The sequence below is a fragment of the Bidens hawaiensis genome, unplaced genomic scaffold (assembly GCF_021521415.1).
Source record: "Bidens hawaiensis isolate Kalapana, Puna unplaced genomic scaffold, B.hawaiensis_p1.1 tig00002631_1, whole genome shotgun sequence".
NCBI lineage: Eukaryota > Viridiplantae > Streptophyta > Magnoliopsida > Asterales > Asteraceae > Bidens > Bidens hawaiensis.
Window position 1 is genome coordinate 1,285,056 of NW_027491143.1, and position 7,445 is coordinate 1,292,500.

Genomic DNA, 7,445 nt, shown 5'->3' on the forward strand with positions numbered 1-7,445 from the left:
CCTTGACCCGATCGGTCTCCCTAATTGGCTCTAGCGAGACCGATCAACTTTTGGCCATAAAGGATTTACATATTTTTTGTTATTTGCTATTTGTGGTTGCTTGGTATGATTATATTAGGATTATAATATCACCAACCTAATACCAAATAAATTGGAAAATAAACATTTTATTAACCGATTTTGTTTCGCAAATTAGCGTTTTGATTTCCGAAACTAATAAGTTATTTTAACTTAAAATTGGTTAGTCGTATCGCTACAAACTTAGTTTCTAATAGGTTATTTAAAACTAAGTGTCCTGAGAGATGAAAGGGTTCATCTATTCGTCGCGATAATAAATACAGTAAAATTTGACTTTTACTCTATTTGGTAATTTTTAAAAGTTAATCCCAATTTAAAACCAATAGTTTATGCCAATCCTACTACAAGTCACACTTGAGGCATACTGCGAAATTTCGAGTGTTTGGAGCTACAGCACCGCACTTGTTTTCTAGCCTATCCCATCAAGGTGAAAGCGTTTCGTTGACACATCCGGCCCTTTCACACGTCACTATACTAGGACAGCTATTACTTTACTCTCCTGTTACGTGCTACAGTTGTCTGGAGACTTAAAGTGGGCAAAGATGAGGCTAAACGTATCAATACAGACAATCGTTGTCTCTATAGGCCTTATAACCAAGAGTTGTGCTCTATTCACAATTGACAATCGTTGTCGGTCTGCCTAACCACTTATTAATGTTGTGTGCTACAGCTGCCTTTAATAACTGGAAGCCAGATTCTCATACTCCTAATTAATTAATGTTATTGGGTCATTAATAATAGGACTACAACGTCGAAAATACTAATTAAATTTACTTTTGCTTAATTAATCAGATGTCGTCAAACGAAATTTCACCCTACGCCCTTAAGACTATCCTTGAGAAGGATAAACTGAACGGTACCAACTTCATCGAATGGCACCGCAACTTAAGACTTGTTCTAACCATGGCAAAGCGCCTGTATGTTCTCGATGGACCTGTTCCAAACGAGCCTGAAAACAACGCAGCCGCTGCACGAAAGGTTCTTGACAAGCATAAGGATGACTCGGCTAAGGTCTCCTGTATTATGCTAGCCACCATGACTTCTGAGCTTGCTAAAGGCTTGGAAGACTTTGGTGCCTATGAGATGCTTGAACAACTCAAGGGCATATTCCAGAAACAAGCCCGTCAAGAACGTTTCGACACCATGAAACAACTCATCAGTTGCAAGATGGCAGAGAGGTCTCCCGTCAGTGCTCATGTTCTTAAGATGAAGGGGCACATCGATTAGCTCAAGAAACTTAATTATCCCATGCCCGATGAGATGGCATCGGATTTCATCCTCAACTCTCTCCCCAACTCATATGACCAGTTCGTAATGAATTTCAACATGAATGGTTGGGTGAAGACAGTGCCGGAGCTTCATAACATGCTCAAGACGGCTGAGATGAACATTCCTTCAAGGAATAATCAAGTTTTGACCATTCGATCTGCTGGTGTCAAAAAGCCTAATCCCAAGAACCGGGGTTATAAGGGTAAAGGCAAGAAGAATGTTACCATTGCTGCCCCTCGTGCCACCAATGCTAGCAAAGGGGTTCCAAAGATACCACCGCCGCCCCCTGAGGAGCGCAAGTGCTACCGATGCAACCAAATGGGACACTGGATACGAAACTGTCCTGAATACCTAGCTGAGATCAAGATGAAGAGAGCCAATGGTGAAGGCTCTTCTCGATGTATTTCCATATACGTTATTAAACTTTTCACTGTCTCTAGAAACACATGGGTATTTGATACCGGATGTGATTTCCACATCTTTAATGTCTTGCAGGAGCCTGGGAAGTGAAGGAAACTGAATAAAGGCAGCATGGAACTCATCGTTGGAGATGAGAAGAGAGTACTAGTTCTGGCAACTGAAGTATTTCATTTTACTTGTCCATCTAGCCTAGTTTTTCTTTTGAATAATTGTCTGTATGCTACTGGTTTGACCAGAGACATCGTTTCAGTTTCGTTGTTGTTTGAACAAGGTTTTAAGTACGTTTTCAATGGCATGGCTATTTCTACTTACTTAAATGATATCTTTTATTTTAAGGTTAAACCTTGAAATGATATATATGAGATTGATGTTCAAACTAACAATAACGTATATATAATTTTTCAAACGTATCCGATCTGGCATCAATGATACATTTCTAAGGCATTGCCGACTTGGCCACATAAGCAAGGCAAGAGTTAAAAGACTCCAATCCGAAGGAATTCTTGAATCCACAGGACCAGACTCTTTTGACGATTGTGAGTCTTACTTAGCTGGCAAACTCGCCAAAGACTCCTTCACTCATAAGAGTGAACGAGCAAATGATCTGTTAGGACTCATACATACTGATGTATATGGACCTTTCAGAACCGTGTCTAGAAACCATGAAAGATACTTCGTTTCTTTTATCGACGATTATAGTCGATATGCTTATGTGTATCTTTTGAAACACAAGCATGAATCTTTTGGAAAGTTCAAAGAGTTTCAAAACGAAGTGGAAAACCAAACCATTAAGATACTTCGATCAGATCGAGGTGGAAAGTATCTCAGCTCAGAGTTCTTCAATCATCTAAAAGAGTGTGGAATTGTTTCACAGCTCACTCCACCTGGCACACCCCAACATAATGGCGTGAGCGAGAGGAGGAATCAAACTTTGCTAAACATGGTTTGATCGATGATGTGTAGAACTAACTTGCCTCACTCCCTTTTGGAGTTTCGCCCTTATGACCGTTTCCCGCATTTGTCAAATACAACTACCAAAGCGGTTATTACTTCTTTCATCCTGATACAAATATGATTTCTATCAAGAGGAAAGACCACTTCCTCAAGAAAGAATTTCTCGATTGTGGAACTGGAGATTGTTTTATCGATCTTGAAGAAATTCAAGAACCACAAACAACCGCTGAGAAGCTAGAATGTCTGATCAACAAGTTGTTGTTGCTGATACATCAGACATGAACACGAGCGTTCGCAGAGTACTATGACTCTCGCACCCAATCCCATATACCTATGGCATCTGGATGGTCCGTAAGTCTTATTAGTAGCCGAATCTGGCGACGAAGCTATTAACTACATATCTGCAATCTTGGATCCGGAATCTGAGAAACGGCGATATGCCATGAACGCCAAGATGCAATTTATTCATGACAATCAAGTCTAGAACTTGATAGAGCTACCCCCCGAAGGTCGGGCAATAGGGAGCAAGTGAATTTTAAGCAAGCATCTCGAAGCCGGAATCTTCACTTGATGAGAAAATCAAAGAGTTTGGTTTTATCAACAATAAAGATGAGCCTTATGTTTACAGAACGGCTAGTGGGAGCACTATATCATTCCTCATCTTGTATGTGTATGATATACTGATAATTGGAAACAACATTCCTATGCTTAAGGGAGTTAAGCACTGGTTGGAATCTTGATTTGCAATTAAAGATCTTGGAGAAACCACATATATTCTGGGAATAGAAGATCTACCGAGATAGATCTAAGTGACTTCTAGGGCTAAGTCATAGTACATACATAAGCAAAAGTCATGACACGCTTCTCAATAGACAACTCCAAGATAAGAGCTGTTTCATTGCTAAAAGAACCGTTTTAGCAATTCGCAATCTCCGGCAACGGACATTCAAGCAATTCCATATGCTTCTGCGATTGCTCTGACATGTATGCTATATTATGAACTAGACCTGACGTCTCATAAGCGTGTTTTGAGGAATGAAAAAGAAGCTCACTGTAAGATGTTACACTGACGCTAACTTCCAAAATGACCGAGATGCTTCTCGCTTATAATCTGCTTGGATGAAGAAATTCATAGCCAACCTCGATCTAATTCCAAGTTTAGGAAAAAGATCGACGTAATATGTGATAACACAGGTGCTATTGCTCAAGCCAAATATCACAATTATCATCACATGGCCAAGCACATATTTAGTTCCACTATATACGAGAAATACTGGAACGAGGTGACATCATAATAAGCAAAGTAGACACATATCAAAAACTAGCCAACTCGTTTACTAAGCCGATGACTCAGGACGAGCATATAGATGCTATCGGGCTTAGACTTGCTAGTATTTTATTTTGATTTAGTATTTGGATGTATGAACGTTTAATCAGTTGTACTTCTCTGTTCACTTTTGATTTAATGGTTAAATGCAAACGTTGAATAATACAACTGTGTTCATTTTAATACGTTTAATCCATGAATTTTGTATTCTAAATTATCCGTAGTCGGTCAGACTCGTGGGAGCGATTCTGAATTAAGACTCTCAAGCAGTTGACTTCCAAACTCATAGACCTCATTATGAATGACGTTGGATGTAACTCGCATCAAATCATCTTCATGGATCTAGATCATAAGATGTTTTGATAATAGTATGCTCATTTAGTATCCTTAGACCTGAGATACATATTAGAACTTTCGTTTACCGAGGAATATTCTTTGATCATGTCAACCGCTGTTGCGTAACTGCCAGTCATAAAGGCATTGGTTGGGAGTATTCTGGAGTTCAGTGGGAGTTGTATGTAGTCAAGATGGGATTCTGTACTCTTACATTAAGATGTAACAGTTAGACATAATGGCGCCCTCGTTGATTCAAACTGGTAAAGTGTGAGGCCTCACCCAAACTTACTGTGTGTTTGAATGGACCACTTTGACTCTATATCGAGAACTACAATAATTGAACACTATATGAGATTGAATTTGATCCATGTCTCATTGTTCAATTAATGTCTTATATAGAAAGGATATATAACAACGATTACGATAAATTCATTATCTTGCAATAGGGTATTCCAAGATACTTTTGTTATGGATTTAAAATGTCATATTCGGTTAGGGACAGCTATGTGTAGTAGAACGCCTCTGGCTGTCAGCGTTGTGATACTTGACCCAAATACGTCCAAGTGGGAGACTGTTGGATTTTATGGATGTTTCGGGTCAAGTCAACGTGACCGACCCGAACGTGACCCGGACAGAGTTACACCGGGGGTAACAAGATAAAGGCCTACGTTAAATGTTATCTAGGCCCGACACAATTATTAGATGGACAAGGTTATGGACTAGGCTTGGCTTTGTTAATTGGGCTCAAGCCCAAATTGGTTAACTTGGTTAAACCCTACAAATAATACTATATATAGAATGAGATAATTATTATTAATTTTAACCTTAGCAAAACAACACCAACCCTAGCTGCCCATTGATTCCGGCGCCGCAATTCCGGCCACCGGTTTTCCGGCGAGCTATTTCCGGCCGCCGCCATCCTTACTCAGCCATCACCTATTGTCCTTTAGCATCACAAACATTACCGCAGCTTCAATCAAGCTCCGGCACTGATAAAAACCGTCATCACGTTTTTCCGGTGACCCACTTCATCTTCTCCGGCCTAGCCCCGTTTTTCCGGCGAAGCTTTTCCGGCGATAAGTTGTTGTTGCTTGTGTTGCTGTCTATAGTTCTAGCTGCTGTCCGCCGCCGTTCAATATTGTCCAACGCCGATAAGCTGCTGCTGTACCACCTCTCTGAGCTCCGTTGCTGCCGCCGCCGCAGAACTCCGCCACTGCCGCCGCCGGACCTTTGCGGGTTGGTTGATTGTGTCCCTTTTCTAGTGCATCTCGTTATTCCTTGGTGTCTTCCCGGTTCCCGTAACCGAGGTATATCGACAAACCCCCTATGGTTGTTTATTATCGTTTACTCGTACTCGTATCGTTTGTAATCGGATCCGGGTTCGGGTTTCGATTTATGGTTCGTTTTAATTAGTTTAATATCCGCTGCGTTTTATTGTTCGTTTACATATACATATTAATATGGATTAATATTTATCGAAACGACACATAAATAACTAAAACGGGTCTAAAAGATTTGTCCGTTTTCATTCCGAACCACCGTTGAAACCCAACAATGTCAAGTCAAAGAACTTGTACAAACATTTTTTGTGCTTATAAATAATTAAATATTTTGGTCAATGTTGTCTTTTTTCAAAATATGATGTTAAATACGACATCAATACAATTGGCAAAAAAAATCCAAAGAAATGATGAGGAGAGAAAAATAATAATATCAAAATGTCAATATTTACTGTTATGAGGACGGATTGGCAAAATATTAAAGAAGATTACTCTTTTCTTATAACTTTTTATTAGTAATGCAAGTCACGCTTGTTAGCAATTTTTTTCTAAAATGTAATTGAGAGATGGATGTGGTTTCGGAACTAGAGGGTTTGTTTGTAATTAAGTCATTGCTTCTTTTAATCAGATCGTTTTCGATAATTATTAAAAAAATTTGAGTTGAAGACGAAAAAAATTAGACCTTAAGTAAAAGGAGTTTTTTGAGAACTTGTCAACCTGTACACATGATGGAGGCGGCATTGTTCTTTGACAAGGGATTGTGCGAGGCGATTGAGGACATTGTAGTTTGTGGACGTCCTTTATTTGGAGACACCCAATGGCGACTTGCTTCCTTTCCCATTAAGAATGGGGTTTGGGGTTGTATTCGGCGGTAGCGGCTTCCTCCTATGCCTTTGTGGCCTCGAGGGCCCAATCGTGGTGATTTAGGATCACATTTTGCGAGACAATGGTATATGTGGGATGGATTCTGTTTATTCTTGTGCTTTGGCTTGTCTTCGTGATATGATGCTAAGCGTCAATTTTAGTAGTTTCACTACCAAAGAGATCGTCCCCTCTAAAACCCAACATGCATTGCCATCCATATCCCAATTCCATTCATTTAATATACTTTTGGTCATTTAATATATTTTTGGTGTCATTCACATAACAGATGTCATTTTTAGTCTATCTCTTTCTATTTCTTTTCTATATATGGAAAGTTTCAAAATCATCATATAATAATCCAGAAATTGCAATAGAAAAGAAAAAGGGAGAGGCTCGGTGAAATAGACATGTCTGTGAAGATGCGGACTACCTGCACCTGGACAGAAAGGCTGACACAAAAACTAGAGCAAACAAATAATAGCGGATTCTAAATTGTAACCAAGCGTCGCCTATTGGTTCTATACCTGATTCATAACTAGAAAGTTTTTCCGGTCCTTTTCTACTCGGAGCTAAAAATCCTGAAATGAAAAATACCAAAATAGGAATAAGACTTGATATTATCATAAATGCCCAAAAAATATCATATTCGTAAAGCAGAAACATAGATGCACCAGATCCGGCTCGGTTATTGATAGAGTGAATAAACCTGCCATTTCTTGAAATCTCTCTTCTGATTCAAAATCGTAGTGTAACGTGTAGCCTCCCCTGTTCCGGTCATGGAATAGATGAAATAAATAAAAAAATGGATTATGGATATTATTAGGGGAGCCCTGGAGAGCTAGTCTAGGCCCCTGTTCGATCCATAAGGATCAAGATCAAATGAACACTTATTTTCTTTAATTTTATATCTATCTATC

The 7,445-nt window shown here is 39.3% G+C and overlaps 1 long non-coding RNA gene across 1 annotated transcript; it reads right to left on the reverse strand.

The window, feature by feature from the left end:
• Positions 1-2,295: 2,295 nt before the first annotated feature.
• On the reverse strand, positions 2,296-3,674 carry LOC143620738 (uncharacterized). Its single transcript, XR_013151388.1, has 3 exons — positions 3,119-3,674; positions 2,565-3,029; positions 2,296-2,439 (listed from the first exon to the last, which is right to left on the reverse strand). It is a non-coding gene; the product is annotated as an uncharacterized LOC143620738 (long non-coding RNA).
• Between the last annotated feature and the right edge of the window lie 3,771 nt (positions 3,675-7,445).